General features: G+C 36.5%; 1 pseudogene; it reads right to left on the bottom strand.

Moving 5' to 3' along the window:
• Positions 1 to 21,581: 21,581 nt before the first annotated feature.
• Positions 21,582 to 22,757, bottom strand: LOC101554034 (succinate--CoA ligase [ADP/GDP-forming] subunit alpha, mitochondrial-like; annotated as a pseudogene).
• Positions 22,758 to 25,085: the final 2,328 nt, after the last annotated feature.

A 25,085-nucleotide genomic window follows, 5' to 3' on the forward strand; every position in this document is an offset into this window, starting at 1 on the left:
ATGAGCCAATACTGCCAGCATCATCATGATTCAACTTGACACTGACCCTCATGATATCATGGTGGCCCACTGGTGACAACCTCTGACCAGCCTACTGACCAGCTTCAGCTGCATCAAGTCTGAGCAAGAACAATGAGAGAGGCTCTGAAGACTGAATTAAAAGTAAATGCTGAGATGACTTCTGGCATTATTGTAAAACTAAGAACACTAAAAAAAGGAAGAATTTACTCTGACTAATGCTTGAAATGTTCCCTTTACAAGGGGAAGATGTAAGGGCACATGTTATAGCATATTGAAAACAATCTCACCTTATTAAGAAAAATGCCTGCCTTGTTCATAGACTGACAATGCCAATATATTGAAGTGTGGTTAAAAACAAAACAAAGCAAAAGACCATCACATATTTTTATTAGAAATTAGACCAAAGTGCTCAGATGGAACATTTTCTTTGTTTCTTTTTTTATTATCGTGGACTCATAAGCAAATTGTAAGTTGTAAAGCAATAATTTTTTTTTTTTAATTTCTCTAATTTTTTTTTTTGTTTGTTTTTGTTTTTCTTTTTTTAATTTATTTATTTTTAATTAGAGAATCACCGTGAGGGTACAGTTACAGATTTATACACTTCTGTGCTCACACTTCCCTCATACAAAGTTTGGGAACCCATCCCTTCACCAGTGCCCATTCTCCACCACCCGTAAACCCAGTGTCCCTCCCACCCTCCCCAATCCCATCTCCCCCCCACCCCACCCTGCCACTGTGGCAAGGCATTCCCTTCTGCTTTCTCTCTCTAATTAGCTGTTGTGGTTTGCAACAAAGGTGTTGAGTGGCCGCTGTGCTCAGTCTCTAGCCCTCATTCAGCCCGCAACTCCCTTCCCCCACATGGCCTTCGACTGCAATGTAGTTGGTGATCGCTTCTCTGAGTTGACCTTTCCCCGGAACGTGAGGCCAGCCTCGAAGCCATGGAGTCAACCTCCTGGTACTTATTTCTACAGTTCTTGGGTGTTAGTCTCCCACTCTGTTATTCTATATACCATAGATGAGTGCAATCTTTCTATGTCTGTCTCTCTCTTTCTGACTCATTTCACTCAGCATGAAACTTTTCATGCCCATCCACTTAACTACAAAATTCTTGACCTCCTTTTTTCTAACAGCTGCATAGTATTCCATTGTATAGATGTACCAAAGTTTCCTCAACCAGTCATCCGTTCTGGGGCATTCGGGTTTTTTCCAGATTCTGGCTATTGTAAACAGTGCTGCGATGAACATACATGTGCAGATGTTGTTTCGATTGTACTTTTTTGATTCTCTGGGATATATTCCCAGCAGTGGTATTGCTGGGTCAAATGGGAATTCAATATCTAATTTTTTGAGAGTCGTCCAAATTGTTTTCCAGAAGGGCTGAACCAGTCGGCATTCCCACCAGCAGTGAAGAAGGGTCCCTTTCTCCCCACATCCTCTCCAACAGCGGTTGCTTTTGTTCTTTTGGATGTGTGCTAGTCTCTGTGGTGTGAGGTGGTATCTCATGGTTGTTTTGATCTGCTGTAAAGCAATAATTTTATATTTTATTTTGCTCTGATATTTAGTTCAGTTTACATAGTAGATATAAAAAATATCCCCTATGTATATCCATATATATTAGATGATAAACATATCAAAAAGCATATTATTACATACCTCCCAACCCTTCTTTAAATTCCACTTCTAGTAAAAGGAAAATTTATCATCGGATATATTGTATGCATCAAGACTTAACTTTAGCCAGGAGCTAATTTAACATCCTATTAGGAACTAAATGGAGGAGATTCTCAAAGGAGTCAATGATTTTTAATCAAGAAGCACAAGAGGAAAAAGGAGAAGGTGGGTGGGAATAAGAGTATTGAAATTGTCTTGATACTACTGATCATAACACTGGCAGGGCTTTACTTTGGGGATCCAGTGATTTGATTGTGTCCACAATTGCAGGAATCTGTCCTTGGATAAGGATTGTCTCTCATTTTGGGACATCAATCATCCTGAAGGGATGCTGTGTTCCTGAACAAGCAAAAAAAAAAATTACATAGACAAATCATTCCATTTAGAAACTTTTTTTTAAAAAAAGGCAGAGGGGCTGGAGAGATAGCACAGCGGGCAGGGCGTTTGCCTTGCACGCGGCCGACTCGGGTTCAAATCCCAGCATCCCATATGGTCCCCTGAGCATGGCCAGGAGTGATTCCTGAGTGCAGAGCCAGGAGTAACCCCTGTGCATCGCCAGGTGTGACCCAAAAAGCAAAAAAAAAAAAAAAAGGCAGAGTAGATAACATGCATCAGCTAGACTGTCTGCATAGATTGATCCATCTGCCTGGTTTCTGGATCACACGGTCACCATTTAAATTTGCATCAAACAGATATGGAGCATAAGATTTGATTAAAGGATGCCACCATGAATTGAACTGTGCTGAGAAGAAAAAGCAAAGTAAATTAATTCACACAGTTTATGGGCAAACACCCAGATGATATAGATAAACTCACACAGAGTGACCATGTAACAACAATTGTCTTAAATTAAATAGAAAAATACATCAGTAAGGAAGGAGGAATATGTAGCTGGCAAAATTCAAAAGAATACACACATGTATATGCATGCACTATCCATATCCAAAACTACATTTGTCTATATATTTAATGTATATGTAATATCTGTGAATCTCAGTGATATGTATATATTTTAATGCATATATCATATTTGTAAATCTCAGTGATATGCATATGTTACTTTTCTTGCATTTTTGGTCCTGATATTTTTCAAACTAGACTTTATTAGGAAAGTAAATGATTTCACCAGATGACATCTCAGTAAGATCTGTTCTTCAGAAAGTCAAGTTGCTTGTTCACATGAGGAAAGTAATATGCTAATATATACAGTTATGAAAATGATAGCACTGCTCTGTAATCCCTTTGTTCATTGATTTGCTCGAGCGGGCACCAGTAATGTCTCCACTGTGAGACTTGTTGTTACTGTTTTTGGCATATTGAGTATGCCACGGGTAGCTTGCCAGGCTCTGCCTTGGGCGGGATACTCTTGGTAGCTTGCCGGGTTCTCAGAGAGAGATGAAGTAATCAAACCCGGGTTGGTGATATGCAAAGCAAATGCCCTAAGCTCTGTACTATTGCTCCAGTTCTTTATTCTATGCTAAAATAATCCACAACAGTGCAAATTTTCTTGACTGTACATTTGATCCTCCATATTAAAGAAATTCAAACTATAGAAACTATTTTATATATTTTATTTCAAACTATATAATTTTTATTTATGTACTTTCATATTCTGCTTTTCATAAATTTTTGCTAACAAGTGCATATCACACAGAACTCATCTATATTTGTATGTTTGTAAACTGCAATATTGGTTCTACACTTTCATCTTAACGTCTATTTTCAAACATTTCATATTTTGCACTATTTTGACTCATGTTAACTATGTTTTTCTGTCATTTCAATACAGTGCTTTGTTTCTTTCTTAAATAATTAAATGTTTCACTTATATTATGCATTCAAGAAATTACTTTATAGAATATCCATGATAATTTTATTTTTCAGCCTTTTTAGGACTGAAGAAAGACTTTTTCTGTTACTTTTAGCAACTGACTTTTATTGAGCACATAAATGGAATTCAATAAATGTAAATTAAGTGTCTGGACAACAGATGGGTGGTAAATATGGGTTCTCATAGAATTAATCCACAATCATATTTATCTTTCACACTAGTCTGCAAGTTATTGAATGGCAAAGACTGTAACTGCTTCATAATTGCATCTCCAATATTTCTTACTCTGTCTGGCACATAACAGACATTCAACAAATTATATTTGAAATTCAGGGTAGGGGTAGATTTTAAAAATGTAAAAGAAGAAGGTGCATATAACACCTAATTTTTTTGGTGCATGAGGTTCTTCCTGTTCTATTGATTCCATTTATTTATAAGAGAATGACTATTTTATTTTATTTTATTTTATTTTATTTTAATGTAGCTTTTGGTTATTGGGCAATACCCGTGGTGCTCATGGCTTAGCCCAGGCTCTGCACTCAGGGAACGCTCCTAACTTAGGGGACAACATGAGGTGCCAGAGATTGATTCCAGGTCAATTACATGCAAGGCAGATGCCCTCCCTACTATGCTATTGCTCTGGCCCCAAGAAAATCACTTTAAAAAAAAAACTTAATAAATCAGAGTGCCAAGTCACAGAAGAAAATTTAGGAAAATGAATGTTAGTACAACTAATAAGCAACTTCCAAAGTTTCCCTCAGTGCCACAGTATGCCAGAATATATTGACATCTTCGAGTGGTGAATATCTCATAATTGAATGGTGAATGGGAACTAAAATAGAAAGATTGTAATTCACTAAAATGTAATTGTTCAGATTATTGTAATTCTTATTTACTGATCCTAATAGTAAGATATTCTCAGGTTCCTAATGTTTGATGTATTTTCTCATCTAAATGTTTTATAAACTTTGTAACTTGGAATTCACTATTTGTATGTGTTAAGCACAAACAATATTGTCAGACACATCCTCCTATAACAGGCCTTTAGAAGAATTATGATTTCATTCCCCTTCTGCTCTTTCATATAGATGTGTTATTTGACTCATGCCTGAAATAATCTGGAGAAGAAAAGTGAATTTAGCATCTTTGTTCACTTGGAAATTATTCTGTACCACTATTTCTTCCAATGATATAATACTTTTTTTCCCCTTTGATTTTGGGTCACTACTGATAATGCTCAGGCATTACTCCTGACTTTTTACTCAGTAATTACTCCTGGCAGTACTCAGGAGGCCATATGGGATGCCAGGTATTGAACCCAGGTTGGCCATGTGCAAAACAAATGCCCTACCTGCTGTAGTATCTTTTTGGCTCTTATATGGTACTTTTTCGTGCATTATGTTCATGCAAGACTATTAGAAACGTGATTTCTCTCTTTTGCAGTCAAATATCCACTCCTATTTAACATCTTTTTGTCTTTATTCCTCTAGATAGAATGAATGATAGAATAGGAGATCTTATAATGTGCTCTTGTAGAAACTTATACTTTATCTAAGAGAAAATCAATATGTATTTCTGCAGTAATTGGTGTGTATTTTTCATGGAGCATAGTTCCTGATTGTAATTATGGCTTACTATTATTGTTATTATGTTACAGTGTTGACATAATGCTTTTTCCCCAAAATTTCTCAAGTATTTGTTGATGAACTCAATGCTTTTAAGATAAAACAAGGCAATAAGAATGAAGACCTCTCTCAAACATACCACAAATCTACTATATTTCAGCAATAGACCTCAATCATAATGTTCTCTAAATTTGGATTGAGTATTGTTTTGGCTGATCTTGTGTTTATTTACATTTCTCAGAAAATCCATCATAGTAAATTATTCTCTATTTGAGGGGAATCACCAATGCAGTGCTCAGGTGTACCAAGACCACGTAAGCTGGGGAGCCAAATGGTCCTAGGAATCAAACCTACTATCTCTGCATGCCAAGCATGTGCTCCAGCTTTATGAGTTATCTCTCCACAACCACAGTTTATTATTTTTATTTTATAAGTTATCCTGGTTAACTGGTGTAAGTTCTATGTCCTAAGGTAACTATCATTTTTCACTGGTGAATTAAAGAGAATGTTTATGTCGAAAACTATATTTTTAATTACAGAGGATGTGAAACTAAGAACCCTAGAAACTTCTTTTTATTGACACTCATCATTATATTATAGAGATCTTCAAAATAGTATCCACTAACCCACAACCCACTAACCCAAGAAGCACAGCAGAGCCTGGCAGAGTACCCGTTTTATATGCCAAAAACAGTAACAACAATGTGCTCTTCTTGTTCCTGGAGCAAGCAGATGTCATTGGGCTACACTAGCATGAGACAGGGACAAATGAAGATGTTACTGGCACTCAAGCAAATCGAGGAACAACTGGATGATAGTGATACAGTGACAGTGAACCCAACTAAGCTATTTTGCCACTTCCCACCAATGTGAGAACTTATAATATCAGCAGACAGATTCCTTCACCTAAAACTTGTGCTCATGGAATGTCTGAGCTCATGGAATGCTTTAAACGAATGCTTTATGAAGACTCAACAAAGAAGTCCCATATAAGGAAATTTGGTTTTCAAAGAGAAGTTTCTTCTTTCATCTCAGTACTCCTGTGAAATTCACCTAAGTTCACAAAACTTCTAGAACCATTCGTGTTATTTTCTACAAATTTCAAATTCACAGTAACTCCCCATGTCACTGTTTCATTCTTCATATACGTTATTCCATGTCTAATAATGTCTCTGTCAAGTCTCCAGAGTCTCTATTACACCCATTGTTGTTAAAGTTAAGTCACTAAAATATCCTGTCCCAGTGACCCACAGATTTCAAGCCATGTCTTCCTTAATTGATTCTTGCTTGACTTCTGCCCTGGTTTAGACTGAGTTTCAGCTGTAACCCTATAGCTCATCATTAAACTCTTATTTGGAATTAATTTTTTCCAAAGGTACTGCGAGTCAACTTAAATTAAGCAAATCAAATCAAACACTTAAACTCAAATTATTCAAATAAAGAAATACTTCCGAGGCATAAGAAGCCTGATTTATCCTCTAGCCTTTTCTTCCCAGATGACATACATGTACTCTCAGCAATTGATAACTAAAGACTTCACAATAAGTATTTAAATTCTCTTAGCCAATGCTAATTATACTGGTTCTATCCACTGATGTGTTCCAGAGAAAATGAAGTCGAAAAGTAAGGTCTCAATTTCCTCCTAAAAAAGCAACTTTTACATCCTTTTGTTCACAGTGTACTTTGTTATGTGTAGCTTTCTTGCTAGACACTGGTCATTCACCAGCGCATTCATGCCCTGCAGGATGGAACTCATTTTCTAGTATAGGGTCGAAGGGGAAGGATTCCTTACTGTTTCACTGTAGGGTGTCCCTGTGCTTTCCCACACCTGCAGTCAGGAAAAGGTATTTTTTACTTCCTTTAATCACCTACTTAAGAGGACATATATATATAAAAGAAGTCTCATCTGTCATCAGTATTTGGAAATATTTTGTTTATAATGCTATCTTTATTTGGCACATATTTTACTCTAAACAATGTATTTGGCAATGCATATATTACTATATGTATATATGCATATATACATATATATTTCTATACACATAATATGAAAAAACAGTGGAGTTACTAAGAAACAATTTTAGCTAATAAAATTGTCCTTTTATATTCCCTGAGCTACACATCATATTTCCCATAATCCTTTCCTGAATTACTTGGCTCTTGCTTTTTATATTCAGATGGAGCCTTTTCTAGGACTCCACGGACTCAGCCACATATTCACATTCTGTTCTACCCCTGAAATACGAAGTGCTGCTCTATAAAATTCCACCCTGAGCCACTTGTCCCTTGTTTCTCAGCATACCAGCACACGAATGTTTCAAACTTATTTGGATGTAAAAACGTAGCACTTATATTTTTAAAGACTACCTCTCATGAAATATAGACTCTAAATCATTCTCAGGGGAAAGATATGGCTGTTTCAAAGCCAGATATTTAGTACTAAGTATATTTAAGCATTCTACATAACTCAGATGATCTTAATACCACCTTCGGAAGTCTAACAATTGTTAGCATTTTAGAAAATTTATTTGATAAAACCATACATGGGTACAAATAATAAAAGAAAAACATTATAAAGAAAAATCACAATATTTTGGTATATGAGTCATTGCACATTGCATTAATACAAAGGATTTTTATATGAAGTATTTTTATGCAGCTATATTAATTTGAGCTTATATTGTTTTTCACTCTGACCATTTAATTAAATAATTGACCTTACAAAAAGGTTTAACTTTTCAACCTATAAGATGAGGAGTAGTAGTTAGTAAAAAGTGTAATAAAGTTGGGAGGGTATCAAATAAAACATTCTGTGAAATAATTTAGCAGGGCAGTTAGTTCATGTCAGGTGATCAATCAAGATTAGCTTTCTGTGGTACATTAACTGTGAAAGAAAACCTTGGAGTGCATTTCCTAAAAGCCATTCTTATTAGGAAAGGAATCTCTAAAATGAGATAATAAGAATATAGAAAACATGCAGAGATAAATTAATTCATGAAAATTATTTATTATATATATACACAGTAAGTATATGCAGTAAGTATAGAGTAAATATACAGTAACTATATTCTTTTTAAACCAGGATAGAGGGATTTTACCTTCTGGTAATTTCTATCATTCAGAAACTATAGGAAAATAGAAACAGCATAGAAGCATAATGACAAGAAACTTTGAAAGAATCATAGACTCTTTTTAGACTTAATATCTAACTCATCCTTTTCTGAATGGGAATGAAATATAGGTAAATAATAGCCAACAGTTCAGTACCAACTATCAGGTATTAAGTGCTCTGCTCCAGAGCATCATTTAGTCCATTGGTTAGTATTCTAGAAGGGCCTCCTTCAAGTTTCTGGGGCTATTTCTACTGACTGTTTCAGGGAAAATACTACAAGGATAATGGTTATTTCAACATACTTTATCCATTGGGATAAATTATTACTGGAAATGTCAAAGTATCAAAGATGAACAATCATTCAGATTGGAGTATATAGACATGTGGCCATCTACTTTAGCCATATAAATGTAAAGATTTCATAGATAGATTTTAAGATTACTTAAATTCTTAAATTTAGTAATACATAGATTTTAGGTTACTTAAAAATATTTTCATACTGAACAACAGTAAAGGCTCTATCTTTACCAGTGTTATATCCCAGTTCTATTCTCTGACAAGCCATCGTGTTTGTCACTCCCCTCTATCCTTCCCCTCACAAAAGAAAATGACTTCTTACTGGTATTTTTTGTTTTTGTTTTATTTTTATGTTTTATACCTTCCTATTGAAATTTTACTCACTCAGAATAATTATAATTTTGTATAGAGAGCTTTAATTTTCTCATAGTATTTAAATGCTTTTTCATCTCCAGTTTAAAAATTAAAAGTTATGGAGCAGTACTATACCAAATTTATACAGCAGCACCAGAAAAGGAAGTAATATGTTTCATATTGTGATTCATTATTTTCAATTGCTATGAGATATAGTGATATCTTGTAGCCTACCTCTCCCTCTGGGAGAAACTGGCAAGCTTCTGAGAGTTTCCTGCCCACATGGGACAGCCTTCCAAGCTTCCCATGGTGTATTTATATGCTAAATCCAGTAACAAGCTGGATCTCATTCCCCAGACCCTGAAAGAGCCTCCAGTGTGACATCCTTGGGAGGGCCGAGTAGAGAGAGACTTCTAAGATCTCAGGGAAAGGAGGAATGGAGAGGTTACTGAGCCTGCTCGAGAAATCGACGGTTAACGGGGATTTCGTGATTTGTGATTCGTGATGAGATGTAGCAAGGAATCATCAAGTAATGGAAAACATTTGTACAAGTTTGTGACACACATATTAAAGGAATAATTATTAAAATTACAGAATGAAATACATTTGCCCAAATTTTATTCTGTCTGTCTGTCTGTCTGTTTCTCTCTCTCTCTCTCTCTCTCTCTCTCTCTCTCTCTCTCTCTCACACACACACACACACACACACACACACACACACACACACACACCCCAAAAAGAAGTTCTTATATTTATGCTCCGTATTTATTCCAATTTTTTGTAAAACATTATAATCATTTTAATATCATCAGTTCTTTGTAAGAATTTTTAATCTCGTTGAATTTGTGCATCAAAAGATAGCGACTGCATAATGAATCCAAAAATCACATGACAATGTTTTATTTATTTATTTTTATTTTATATGTTAGTTCACAATATTTGATTACATTTAATATTCAAGCACCAATCCCACCACTGTTACGCCTTCCCACCATCAAATTCGGGCTGTTTCCATCCTAAACCCCAATCCCTGTCCCAAAACACAACCGAAAGTATGTATTTTGTATTGTCTGTTATGAAGAACTGCTGAACATGCTTACAAAAAAGTGTCCATATAGGAAACAGTGTGAAGATTGCTCTATTTTGGCAGGAGCCATTAAGACATTCTATAGGATATCACTAACATGTTGTTAAAGTCTGGGTGATGTGAGCTCTGGCATATACATGTATCTGAAAATATGTATAAATGCATATATATACATATATATATTTCCCTCTATGATTTGTTGCTTACTGTCTGAACCCCATCAAATATGGTGTGGTTATTATGGAGAATGGGTAGGGACTGTCTTATGATGTGTCCCACCACCGTAAAAGTAGCCTTGAGGTCCAGGAATATATTCACTCATACCTGAGACTTGCCCCAAGCGAGTGGGGAGAGGCCTGGAGCATGGCGGCAGTTGGTTGGTGGAGGTTGGCTGCGGGGCTGGGTTACTTGGGGCAGGGAGGGCTCTCACTCTCCCCCCTCTGGGACACCTTAAGTGAAAACAGCCTGTTGTAAAGTCCAGTGGCATTGCTGGCGGATGGGGGGGGGGGGGTTGCTCATTTTATGCACCCTTCTGAGAGAAGCAGCCATGGGATCTGTAGGGTGGCTCATGAGATTATCTGGCTCCAGCAGGAGTGGCTTATGAGAGTGACCCCTGGGTCACCGAAGACTGGGGGATACGGGCAGAGGATCTCTGCTTCACATGGACAATGTTAACAATACATGTAAGTTTGAAGCTGTATCCATGAATTGTAAAACAAATAAATCTATAACTACAGGGCAAGCGCTGCACCACTCTGGGAAGGAAGCAAACAAAGCAATAAAGGGCAGATCTTTTGGATTGAGAACAGACATAAACTCAAAAAGCAAAGCAATTTCTCTGTAAAACAAAATGGAACAACTTGAGAATGACCATTGAAACCGAAAAGCATGAAAAGCATAATGGACCTAGGGACAGTGCAAGGAGCCCAGGAAAGAAGTACTGAGGAGCAGTAAATGTTCAAACTCCAAGAACTCTCCAAACAGACTCTCCAGATGTCTCTTTGAAATGGGTCCCTCTCTGAGCAGTTTCTTTTGGAAGCTAAATCAAAATCAGTCAGGTTAGGACTAGAGAGAGGAAACAAAAGATCTGCAGAAAAAGCAGAAATGAATAATAATAGCTAGGAAATATTGGTTTTGGAAATTTGAAAACTCACCTGAGTTTTGAAGTTCATTCATCAGAAAAATGAATTCAGATTAAAAATACAAAACAACAACAACAGAACTCACTCATGGTAATAATGATAAAAGAAACACAATTGTTAGAATAGCAGAATAGTGTCAAGATTAAATTACTACCAAAGCTCATATAAGAAAAAAATAATTAGCATCAAGACCAGAATAAATTCTTCTCAAGTGATGGGAGCACACTACAAGAGTGTGTTTACAAAATGAACTAAAGCCGTCACTGACTATTTCAGAATAAGCTAAATGGCATTAATATTTATGATTAAAACTATGAAAGTATGAAAAAGAATTAGCAAACAAACTCAGATATAGAGTAACCAAACTCCTCTGGAGAGACTAATAAGTAATCATCAAAGCTAAGTTGAAATTAGAAGAAACAAATAAAATAAAAATATAACATAGCAAGAATTATCAACTGACAAATAACAATACCAATAGAGAGATAACTAATAATTTGGGGTGTACTTTAAATGTGCTAACTGGATCATATGGTAAGAATATACTTTTTGTGGGGTAGGTTTTCTAGATGGAACCTGGGTTAGTAGCATGCAAGGCAATTTCTCTTTTGACTGTGCCCCTGACTCAACTTTTATAAGAAAGTTGTCTACCAAATTCTTTATCAAAATGGCGATAGCGTTCTCTAACCAGAAAAGAATGAGAGGTTTTTGTAGATTCACATCTATTTCAACATTTGGGATTTTAAGCACTCAGGATTTTCATTATATACTATACATAGTATTTAGTAAAATATTAATTTTTCAATTCACTAATGATTTTTCAATTATTTTTACAATCTTTGATGAATTTTCTGGTTAGGTATTTTTGCCTTTTTTAAAAAAATGTAAATGATTTGGGTTCTGTGATTTATAGTATTGCTTATGATGATTTTCCATGTACATAATCCCAATACCATTCCATCTTCAGTTTCTCTAACTATGTTCATGGGATCATCATAAAATATGGTTAGAAGCATTCTAAGAATAAATAAGCTATCTCCAGTACCTGAGAAGGATTGTTTAATATATGAATATTTAAAATAATACCTTATTTTAAATAAACCCTCTCAAAATCCCAGTCCTTTGAAGAGTCTCCATTCACCTCCATATACATTGTTGGTGTCTATCTATGAACATGTCTAGCTTTGCAACTGTTCATGAAAACCCATTGAACTAACTTTCAGAACTTCAAAGTAGAACACAACTAAACCAAATCTTACTGATTTTAGCAACAGAAACAATTCCTTCACTCAAAATGTAACCCTCATTTACTGTTGATAGTAATGTCAGATTCTGCCTTTACAATTTACCTTTGTTCCGCAAAACAATATGGAAATTTATCTTGAAAATAAGAATAGCCTTTATAGGACATGGTGAATCCACTCATTGATGTATAACTGCCCAAAGCACAAAGCCATTAATTTGAGTGGTGATATGCATACTTATGTTCATTGTAGTGTTTAGTACAATAAGCAGGATATGATAATATGTATGTATACCACAACTTTTTTTATCGATTATTTTGTTGTTGGACAAAGTAATGGATAAACAATGTTGTGGTATACATACATAATGGAAAGCTATCCTATTATAGGAAAATATGTCTTCAGTTCCTTACCACGTGAGTGGGACTGAAGTGTATCATATTAAATAAGTCTGAGGAAGAGGAACAACTACTTGACAATCCCACTCACCTGAGAGAGAGAAAGAGCAAGAGAGAGAGAGAGAAAATATGGAGAGAAAATAAGGAGATACAATAGAATAGTATAAAGTAGTGACAAGTCTCTGGCCTTGGATTTCAAAAATGAGGGAAGATCCTGAAAAACTAAGTTTGCTAAAGAATACTCTTGAGTGAATACTCTTAAACATAAGTCATCCATATCCTAGGCCTTGTTTCAGAAAATGGTAGAGATCAGGTCAGCTAATGTTCAACGCCCACTTACCTTCTAGTTTTGGTTTCCTTCTGTTTATCTTATTAGCTTTATACATGGGCATGTAAGTTCAAAACACTTTTTTTTTTCATTAGATGGGAATTTAGTACTTAATAATAGGGGAAATGCTTCCAATAGAAAGTGAAATGTCAGATCTTTATCAGAATTTTATTATTTAAAGAAAGCAAACTGAGTAGATGACTAGTCAGACACCATTTTTACAAGGGTGAAAACTCATACAGGAAAAGCAGTCACACCAATTTGTACTCACAAACCTTAAGTGCACTTTGTTCCTGTATGCAAATGACCTTAAGCTTAAACCTTTTTAAATGGGTAAAGGTTGTCTGCCACAGGCTGCTGACCCAGGTTCGATTCCTCTGCCCCTCTTAGAGAGCCTGGCAAGCTACTGAGGGTATCCCGCCCACATGGCAGAGCCTGGCAAGCTACCCGTGGCATATTCGATATACCAAAAACAGTAAGAACAAGTTTCACAATGGAGACGTAACTGGTGCCCGCTTGAGCAAATCGATGAGCAACGGGATGACACTGAAAGGTTGTGTACCTCCTTATTGTCTTAAATGTATTTCCTTTTAAAGCTCATGAAAACTGGAATTAAGTTTTTGATGCACAGCTACTCCAAACATTGAAATAAACACATAAGGAACAATGATTTACCAATGGTCTTACAAAGGACCTATAAATTGGAACAGGAGAGATAATACAGTATGTAGCACATTTGCCTTGCACATGGCTGACCCACGTTCAATCCTCAGCATTCTATATGGGCCCCAAAGCCATCAGGAGTGATTCTGCAGAATCGGGAATGTTTCCTGAGCACTGCTGGCTTTGGCTCCTAAAACGCAATGAAAGCAAGCAAAGGACCTGTAGACTGACATGGTTTAACTCATTTTTATTTTCTCTGAGATTCAGATGAAAATACTGTGGAATTACATGGAAAATTATATGCTCCTCTGATATATTTTCAATGATCCAAGAGATATATACTTACAAACAAAAAAATTTACAAGATATTCAGTGGTTTTATTTATTATTACACTGGAAACTAAAGACTTTTCTCTCTCTTTTATTTACTTTAAAATGTAGTTTTCAGGAAAATACTTTTTATTTATTCAAGTTTGTATTACTGTCTAATTGCTAATAACAAATGCAAATTTTACTGTGTAGAAAAAGATAAAAGTATTTGGATCTTGACATTCTTTATTATTCATAGTATTAGAAAAGCTTGAATCCAGTTATTGATCAACTCAATGAGACTTCAGCAAAAAACTTTGGAAAAGCATTTTGCATGGTCGATTTTCAATTAAACTTTTGTTTAGATGAATTATATTACTTTGTTACTCAAATTTGGACCACCAACCAAATAGTTTACCTTTAGATTTGGTAGAAATGCACAATTTCTTCACTCAGTCCTATAAAATCATAATTTACATTTTAACAAGATCTCTATGTCTTTATAAGCACAGTTACAACTTAGAACTGAGTAGTCTTTGATAAGTACAGTATAATTCCTGTTTGTATCACATCACTAATTGAGTTTGGAGAGGCAAACAGAAGATAGGCATGAGACAAAAATGATCAACTTATATAACTGGGAAATGTAAATACAGTAGAGGGAACTTCGCTATTTTCAGAACTAATAATTCCTGTGCATGAATATTTTGAGCATTAAATGGTGTAATGTATGTTAAACACGCAGTAGTGTACATAACAGCCAGAAGATAAGCACTCACTAATGTCTTTTTACTTACTGGGAATATTTAGTGACATTTTTTGTGACTATATTCTCGTAGCAAAGAGAAGATATTAAAATACAGCTAAGAAGACATATTCTATTGCCTCAGGCTAAAGCTTATTTTCTAATTTTATTAAGTGTCTATAGAAGTCAGTCTAATAGAAAGTCTTATAGAACTCACACTTTGGCAGGAAGGACTTGGACACTTTCCCTTCCTAAAAAGGGAGTAATGAAGGGTTTTAATTGCAATACAATTAGAGCTTTTGATATCAAATTAATTTTCAGTGATAGTGTTGGTCTTGGCAGGGAGCACAGAATTTATTAAATTAAGGCCATTTGAGTATATGCACATACTCTTATAGCTTTTTATGCAAATTAAAATTCCTGCTTCATTTTCCATTTCCAGAATCAAAGATTAAGGATAATAAAGCTTTTTAACTTGGCTAAATTAGTTAAATACATTTTATTACATCAAGCCATACTTTATCATAGACTTGGCAAATTCTCTCCACTTTAAATAGTTATTCACAAGATAATAATTTCATGAAATTTGTTTGTGTGGATAATATGGAACTATGGTCCTAAATTAAAATTATAGGATTTTAATGCAATTTTGAGCCTGTTTCTTACCTGTAACAATTAATGCTAATATTAAGCCCAAATGGTTAAGCTTGTATAGTGGAAAAATCTTTTTGTTGTAATGAAAATATTTGTACAAAGCGTGAATCCAGACCCAGAAAAACCTCTTTCGGCATGGGCAACTCCTCGCAGAATGTCTCCAGCCTGAGAACTAAGCCTCGGCCCCGTGCCTGCCCAGGAGGGGAAAGGTATTTCTCTCTCTCTCTCTCTCTCTCTCTCTCTCTCTCTCTCTCTCTCTCTCTCTCTCTCTCTCTCTCTCTCTCTCTCGCCTCTTTCTCTCCGGGGATGAAGGGCGAGGTGTCTGCCATATTAAGACAACCACAGATTGGGTTTTCAAGCCTGCAATGATCCAATATCTGGAAGAAATCTCCCTGGACTTAGTGTTAAAGTACAGAAATTCAAAACCGCGACCTTATTTGTCTTCACAGTAGGTCTGAATCTAGTGGGGTACTCCTAACAACAATAGTGAGGTTTGTGTTGAAATATCGAATGTAACCAAAGTAAACAGAATGTAAAATGAAACTTATCAGTTACAAGGTAGGGGGTGGGGGGGCGGGATGGGAGGTGTACTGTGTGGGGTTTTTTTGGTGGTGGTATATGGGCACTGGTGAAGGGATGGTTGTTTCAGCATTGTATAACTGAGACCTAAGCCTGAAAGCATTGTAATCTTCCACACGGTGATTTAATAAAATAAAATTTTTATTTAAAAAAAAAAAGAAAATATTTGTACAATTGCCAATTAAAGCGAGTTTTGGATAACAAAACACCTGTTACACAAAATTAAATAAGAATACATTTTTAAAAATAAATCAAAATAACTTTCTGTCCAAAGTTTAGACACACAGCACATAAATAAGTGTCAAAATATATAAGATAAAAATGCTTAATAGTAATAATCAATATTATATTAAAGCATAAACTCTTCACCGGAACATATATTTTTTCACTAAAGTTATTAATGGAGTCACAAACATAGAGTAAATAGAAATTTTTTTAAATAATAACATTTTATTTTATTTTATTTTATTTTATTTTTCTTTTTGGGTCACGCCTGGCAATACACAGGGGCTACTCCTGGCTTTGCACTCAGGAATTACCCCTGGCGGTTCTCAGGGGACCATATGGGATGCTGGGAATCAAATCCGGGTTGGCTGTGTGCAAGGCAAATGCCCTACCCACTGTGCTACTGCTCCAGCCCTCCTAAAATTTTATTTTTACATGAAGTATTTTCTCCTCTCTTTAATAGCTAATACTTTCACACAATTCAGAATTCAAATTGTTATAAGGTATACTGTGAAAGCTCTCTTACATATTCCCAAAATATTACTCACATAGTTCTACTCTCTGAAGACAATACTAAAAATAGTACATATTAAACTGTTCTTAAGTATTTGCCACTCTTCTAAACATTGTAAAGCAATTGATACAGTTAATTCACAACATAGCTCCTCAGATAGCAGCTATTATTCTACCACTTCATAGATGCAGAGACCAAGACTCCACGTAGTAAAATAATTTACACACATATTATAACAGTAACAGAATTGGAATTGGAAATCAGGGAATCTGGGTCAATGCCTGATTTCTAACTACCTGCATCATTATTGTCAACATTATTTCTAACATTTCACATTTCTAGTTACAAGAGTAAATTTTTACAAACCTATATTTTTTTCTGTGTAACTAAATATTTTAGATGTGTTCCTATATTATTGAAACTAGTTCCTTATAGAGGCTGGAGCTATAGTACAGTGGTGAGAGCTGTTTGCCTTGAACACGGTCAACTTGAGTTTAGTACTCTGCATCCCATATGGTTCCCCAAGCACCAACAGTAATTCCTGAATGCAAGAGTCAGAACTAGCCCCTGAGCATTGCCAGGTGTGACCCGGAGAAACAAAAAATATATAGTCAAAATGACATCTGCACTTATATGTTTATCTTAGCACTGTTTACAATAGCCAGAATCTGGGAAAAAAAAACCCGAGTGCCCGAGAATGAATAACTGGTTAAAGAAACTTTGGTACATCTATACAATGGAATACTATGCAACAGTTGGAAAAGATGAAGTCATGAACTTTGCATATAAGTGGATCAACATAGAAAGTATCATGCTAAATGAAATGAGTCAGAAAGAGAGGGACAGACATAGAAAGATTGCACTCATCTGTGGAATATAAAATAACAGAGTAGGAGACTAACACCCAAGAATAGTAGTATATAATACCAGGAGGTTGGCTCCATAGCTTGGAAACTGGCCTCACATGCTGGGGGAAAGGCAATCCAGATAGAGAAGGGAATATCAAGTAAAATGTGATTGGAGATCCTGTGCCAGAAGGAAGATGCATGCTAAAAGTAGACTAGAGGGGGCTGAAGCTATAGCACAGCGGGTAGGGCGTTTGCCTTGCACACGGCAAACCTGGGTTCGAATCCCAGCATCCCATATGGTCCCCTGAGCACCACCAGGAGTAATTCCTGAGTGTAGAACCAGGAGTAACCCCTGTGCATCGTGCATCGCCGGGTGTAACCCAAAAAGCATAAATAAATAAATAAATAAATAAATAAATAAATAAATAAATAAATAAATAAAGTAGACTAGAGATTGAACATGATGGCCACTCAATATCCCTATTGCAAACCACAACACCCAAAAGGAGAGAGAGAGAACAAATTGGAATGCCTGCCACAGAGGCGGGGCGGGGTGGGGTGGGAAGGATGAAATTGGAGAGTGGGAGGGATACAGGCTTCATTGGTGGTGGAAAATGGACACTAGTGGAGGGATGGGTTCTTGAACATTGTATGAGGGAAACACAAGCACGAAAATGGGTAAATCTGTAACTGTACCCTCATGGTGACTCACTAATTAAAGAATAAATTAATTAAATTATTAAAAAAAGAAATTTCTGGTAAAAAAATCTAGTTCCTTTATTTACTAATATTTAATGCAAATTTCCTATCATTGTTCGAATCAACTAGTGCTTTATGAATGGAAACAAATATGATTTGTCTTTTCATATTACAAATTGTGACACAATGACCAATCATGTACATTTATCATTTTCCTACATTTTCAAGTGTAATAGCATGTTGATAAACAAAACACAAATAGGGTAAATCCAAAAGTACAAGAATTTTGGAAGCTGGGGACAGAAGCACACATTTTTTATGTGTTTTGGATGCATACAAAGTGTGTGCTTGGTAGGTATTGTATCCCCTAGCAAACACACATATCCCCCCAAAACAATTTGAGTTTTATTTAATTTATTTATTTTTGCTTTTGGGGTCACACCTGGCAATGTTCAAGGGTTACTCCTGGCTCTGTACTCAGGAATCACTCCTGGCAGTGCTTGGGGGACCATATGGGATGCTGGGAATTAAACTTGGGTTGGCCACGTGCAAGGCAAATGCCCTACCCTCTGTATTATAGCTCTATCCCCAACAATTTGAATTTTAGGTTTGATTTGCATTCCATATAGACTAAAATCTTGATGCATCCCACAGAAATTGTACCAATTTTGCTCCAAATAAAATTAGGTATTATGACTTTGCTTTCTCACATATTGATTGACGTGTGTGTGGGGGGGAGGTGTTGAACAACACCCAGGGGTGTCCAAAGGCAATTTCCGGCTGCTCTGTGCTCAGGAGTGACCTCTAGCAAGTGCTCAGAGGCCTGTGTGGTGCTTGGAGTTTAAACTGAGAGTAGTGAGATGCAAGCCCTGTGCTATGTCTCTGGCCCCAACAATTTTTGGTTTTTATTTTTTTTTAAATAAAAATTTTATTTTATTAAATCACCATGTGGAAGATTACAATGCTTTCAAGCTTAGGACTCAGTTATACAATGCTGAAACAACCATCCCTTCACCAGTGCCCATATACCACCACCAAAAAAACCCCACACAGTACACCTCCCATCCCGCACCCCCACCCCCCTAGCTTGTAACTGGTAAGTTTTATTTTACATTCTGTTTACTTTGGTTACATTCAATATTTCAACACAAACCTCACTATTGTTGTTAGGAGTACCCCACTAGATTCAGACCTACTGTGAAGACAAATAAGGTCGCGGTTTTGAATTTCTGTACTTTAACACTAAGTCCAGGGAGATTTCTTCCAGATATTGGATCATTGCAGGCTTGAAAACCCAATCTGTGGTCGTCTTAATATGGCGGACACCTCGCCCTTCATCCCCGGAGAGAAAGAGGCGAGAGAGAGAAATACCTTTCCCCTCCTGGGCGGGCACGGGGCCGAGGCTTAGTTCTCAGGCTGGAGACATTCTTCGAGGAGTTGCCCATGCCGAAAGAGGTTTTGCTGGGTCTGGATTCAAGCTTGTGCAGCTGTGGAGAGGCTGCACACGCGTGCAGCCCCCGGGATCACATCTCGGTGGCGGTCAATTTTTGGTTTTTAAACCTTTCAGTTGCTTAGAAGAATTGCAATTAAAACTTTTGTTTCTTATAATTATTAAGATACAATTTCTTATTTTGATAAGATTTCAGACAGAAATGATGAAAAAGTTACTCAAACTCCTGCAGAGATGCCAACTCTATCCCTCAAATATTTTGATTCCCGTTGCTCATCGATTTGTTCGAGCAGGCACCAGTAACGTCTCTCATTGAGAGATTTATTCTTACTGTTTTTGGCATATCCAATATGCACGGGTACCTTGCCAGGCTCTGATGTGCGGGCTCCATACTCTCAGTAGCTTGCAGGGCTCTCTGAGAAGGGCAGAGAAATCGAACTAGGGTTGGCCCCATGAAGGGCGAAAGCCTAACCGCTGTGCTATCGCTCCAGCCCTCTCAAATATTAGTATCATTAATTCATAGTACATTGATCAAAATAAGGAAATATTATAACATTGGTAAAAACGAAAACATATACTTTACTGAATTGTCACCAACTATTCTGCTATTGTCTTTATATTGACCTAGGATCAAATTTGTGATTATACATTGTTTTGCCTATATTACTTCTGTATTTGTTTTCAAATAGTTTCTAGGTCTTGTTCCATTTCATCACCTTCGTATTTTTGAAAGTGTATTTTAATGTTTCTAATTTTGCATGTCTCTTCATGACTCAATTTTGTGGTAAGAATGTTGCAGATTTAATAGCCTGTGTTCTGTGAGGCACATGATGTGAATTTGGTTCCACTGGTGATCATCTCAATTTGGTCACTTGCTTCAGGTGGCAGATGGCAAATGTCCAATTTTTTAATGTATCACTGTATCACTGTCACCATCATCCTTTTGCTCATTGATTTACTTGAGTTGGCACCAGTAATGTCTCTATTACTCCCAGCCCTGAGATTTTAGCAGCCTCTTCTTACTTGTCTTTCCCAAAGATTGAAGGCTCTTTCAGGGTCCTGGGAATGAGACCTATCGTTACTGTTTTTGGCATATCAAATACAACACAGGTAGCTTGCCAGGCTCTGCCCGTGCAAGTGGGATACTCTCGGTAGCTTGCTGAGAGGTATGTGTGTATACATATACATACACATACACATATGCATACACATATACATATATATACATATACATACACATATACATTTACATATATATGTGTATGTATATATTACTCTATATGATTTGTTGCCTACTGTCTAAAATCCATCAAATATGGTGTGGTAATTATGAAAAATGGGTAGGAAATGTCTTATAATGTGTCACACAGTCTGGAAAGCAGCCTGGAGCATGGCAGCGGGTGGTAGTGGAGGTCGGCTGCCAGGGCTGGGTCCCTTGGGGTGGGGAGGATTCTCACCTGACCCCCCTCTGGGGCTCCCCGAGTGAAAACAGCCTTGCACAGAGTCCCATTGTTTTAATGTATTCTTTATAATTATTGGTTATATTTGGGGTGATGCTGATATCTTTATCATATATTCACTGACCTTTTTAATTTATTATTATTTGTGATCATTTTAAATCAAGCATCAGATTTATTGGCTGTCTTTATTATACAAGAAGGTCAAAGCACTTGTTAGAGGACATTGGAACCTTGTTTTGGTTCTCGTTGTACTGACAGACCAGTGTCATGGGCACAGGCTGAGGACAGCGTAACAAACAGCTGCTGGATCCAAGTTCTGTGACGATTAATTCCATAGATTTAGGAAATTCACATTTGCTTTTCCTTTCACACTAGGTTCCATCTTTGCAAATATCTTATAGCTGATGGTTCCCATCTGTGCAGGAGACATGTTGACAGCAGCTTCTGTGCTCTGGAGGGCAGAGATCCTTTTCACACCACCCTTTGCTCCAGCAATCACAGTTCATCCATGATCCTTCCTTCTGCCAGGATGTGCCTTCAAACCAGCAAGGAAGAAAACTAGAGGCTTGGCCTTGGGACGACAATTATGCTTTTTTGTAAATTCTGCAGCATTTTGTTTGGCATTAGTACCAGTCAGTATGATGTCTTCTGTGGCTGGATCATTCAGAAAGACTTCAAGGCAGTCTGTTATATCGAAAGGATCCCCTCTTTTTCATCCACACCAAATTGCTCTAATCCAACTTGGATGGTTTGGTGAGCCACTTAGTAAATCAGGCTGCCAGATCTAGACACAATACCAATTATTCTTTTCTTGTGAATATGACCAGGCTCAATACCAATTTTTCATTCTGCTGGCTAAAAGAAAGTAAATCACAGCTTCAGAAAAGTGCAAAAAAATGTGTAATTCACAGATGATACATGGACTGAACAAAGACTTGACTGATTGAAGTCTAATTAGCCATGCGTGAGAGTTTGCACCAGGCTAATGTTTTTGTTTTACATCCATTGATGACTCCAAGACAATTTGGCCTTATTAGCCTAGTCTTTCCCTGGAGGATCAGTTTGTACTTGACCTGTACTATGTCTTGCTGCAGGATACCTTCATTAGTGTACACTGCCAAGGGCGCTTCTGCCTCAATTGCTTCGTTGATGGTGGCAGCAGTAGAGGAAGCGAGATATAAATGGCAGATGCAGTGGCCCTGTCTGTCCTTTGGACTCCTTCATAGAATTGATGATTGGGTATCCCGGGCTGGTTCCTCCAAGCAGCTGGGTTCCATAGTCCAGTGCTTGCTTGCTATGGGAGGCGCCCTGATTGCCCTAAAACCATGGCAAATGACCTTTGTGGTTTTATCAACATACAGATATTTTCAGAAAGCTGCATAGGAACAATGCCGAATTCCATTCGGATGTTGAGGAAATATAAGGATAGGAAGCAGGCGACCATGAAGCCACTGCTGCTGGAGGGCAGGGTTAGAATGACAGTAGCAGGGGCTACAGTCATCCATGAATCAATTTTGTTGACTAAGATAAATGACAACCTTTATTTCCACAGTTTCTTTGTTAAGTAAATAGACTTCAACTCTAGGCAGAATTTTCATACGGGAGCAATAGCACAGCAGGTAGGCCGTTCGCCTTGCACGCGGCTGACCCGGGTTTGATTCCTCCATCCCTCTTGGAGAGCCCGGCAATCTACCAAGAGTAACCTGCCCGTGGCAACCTACCTGTGGCATATTCAATATGCCAAAAGCAGTAACAACAAGTCTCACAATGGAGACGTTACTGGGCGCGCTCAAACAAATCGATGAATAGAGGGCTGACAGTGCTACCTTATTTACTTATTTATTGATTATAGACTTATTCTTTTATATAAGTTTAGACCTGTGGAGTCATATTCTTGCAATTTATATAGTTTTAATAATTTAAAATGTTGTTCAATTAGTTCAACTTTGGTTTTTCAGAGATTCTTTTATGTTCCATGACTTAAATTTTTTTTTTTTTGGAGCAGAAGTAATTTTCAATACTGTGAATGGTTTAAAATAATGTTTCAACACTTCCTCCCCAAGTGTCCCTCACTTCTATCATCCTTTCAGTTAATATTGCAGTTCATTATAATAGGTTTCCACTTTTTTCAATTTTTCAAAATATGCATAAGTTTGCCACTTTGATTCTTAGCCACCCAGGTCTTTGTTTCCAAGTAAGGGTTCAAGATTGCATTTTTGTTCAGGCTCTGCAGTACTAGGTATACCTGGGCCATCCTAGTGAGTTCTGGGGCCTCCAGGCTTGCATCTTGCCATGCTTTGGGGACTCTGTGGTGCTGGGAATCAAACCTGGGCCCAGCGCATACTTGACATGTACCCTAAGTACTGTTCTATCTTCTGGTATCCATTTCAGATTTTTCAGATGTGTGGGTTTTGTTATCCTAATAGGAAGAGCCCTTCCTGCACATGTAGTCATACTTATGGGTAACAAGCTCATCGTTATATTTTTAATCCACTTCAATTTTATGTTCACATAAATGGTAAGTTGTATGTAACTGTTTATCTATATATTTACTTTGACCACAGAACTATTATTTAATTCCTCATTTTGTCTGTTAATTTTCAATTGTTTATATATCTAATAGCATTTTCTGTGTATTTCTGTTTACTTAGTCTCTTAATTTTATATTTATTTTTGACTTTGTATCACCTTCTCTTATTTTGTCTGATTTTACATTATACTTTAATTAGCTACATTTAATTTTGTTTGTTTGTTTTCAGGCCAAGTATCACAAAATCAGGGATTACTCCTGGCTTTGTTCTCAGGGGACAATAATATGGGCTGCCTGGGTTAGAACCCCAGTTGGCCTCATGCAAAGGAAATGCCCTACCCACTGTACGATCACTTGGGCCCCTAGTTTTAATGATAATCAGGTACCTGCGTTGTTACTGATATAATTTATATTTTTCAAATTAATTTCTTTAATTTTCCTATTCAAAATTTGCCTGATATTTACTCACTTAGAATCAATTATCACAGAAGTCATAATAAATTTGGAAAATCGATATTTCTATAAAATTTGTGTGAAAACATTGTTATTAACATATTTAAGTCTTATGAGGATTCAAAATCTATTTTTCATGTTTTAAGAGAATACTTTCGTAATCTTATTCAAAATCATCTTACCAATTTTTGAAATTATTTAAAATAAAATAGTTTGCTATTAGTTATTCCAATTTTTATTGTTTTCAAAGTGATTGATTTCTACATATGAATTTTATATTTTAAAATTTTCATGTAACTGCTTTCTTCTATCAAATCTCAAATTTTCAAAATAAACATCTATATCAGTGGCATAAAGTGAAAATTATGATTGCCTTTCTATTTATCATACATCTAGTTTTTTTATTTTTCTGTTTATAGTGGCTGGCATTATAATTATGATACCATAATAATAACAGTAATAACTATCCTTGTCTAATAATTCTAATGAGAATGCTTCTGATATTTCCCTGGGTAGTAAAGAAAACATGACTGTGTTTCTATAGCTATGATTCATCAAGTTTAAAAAAAAATCCATATATCTGTATTTTATCAAGCTTCTGTAATTGTTGGAAGTGATGATTATTAGTAAGGTGTCCAACCTGGCAGTGCTCAGGGATTACTCCTGGTTTTGGATTTAGGAATTGATCTTGGCAGGGCTTAGGGGATTGTATGGAATGCCAGAGGTCAAATCTGGGTCAGCTGCATACAAGACAATGCCCCTACACTCTGTACTATCGCTTGGGCCCCTAATTTTAAGCATAATCAGGTACCTATGTTGTTACTTATATAAATTCTATTTTTCAGA

This window comes from Sorex araneus, chromosome 11 (genome assembly GCF_027595985.1).
Source record: "Sorex araneus isolate mSorAra2 chromosome 11, mSorAra2.pri, whole genome shotgun sequence".
Classification (NCBI taxonomy): Eukaryota; Metazoa; Chordata; class Mammalia; order Eulipotyphla; family Soricidae; genus Sorex; species Sorex araneus.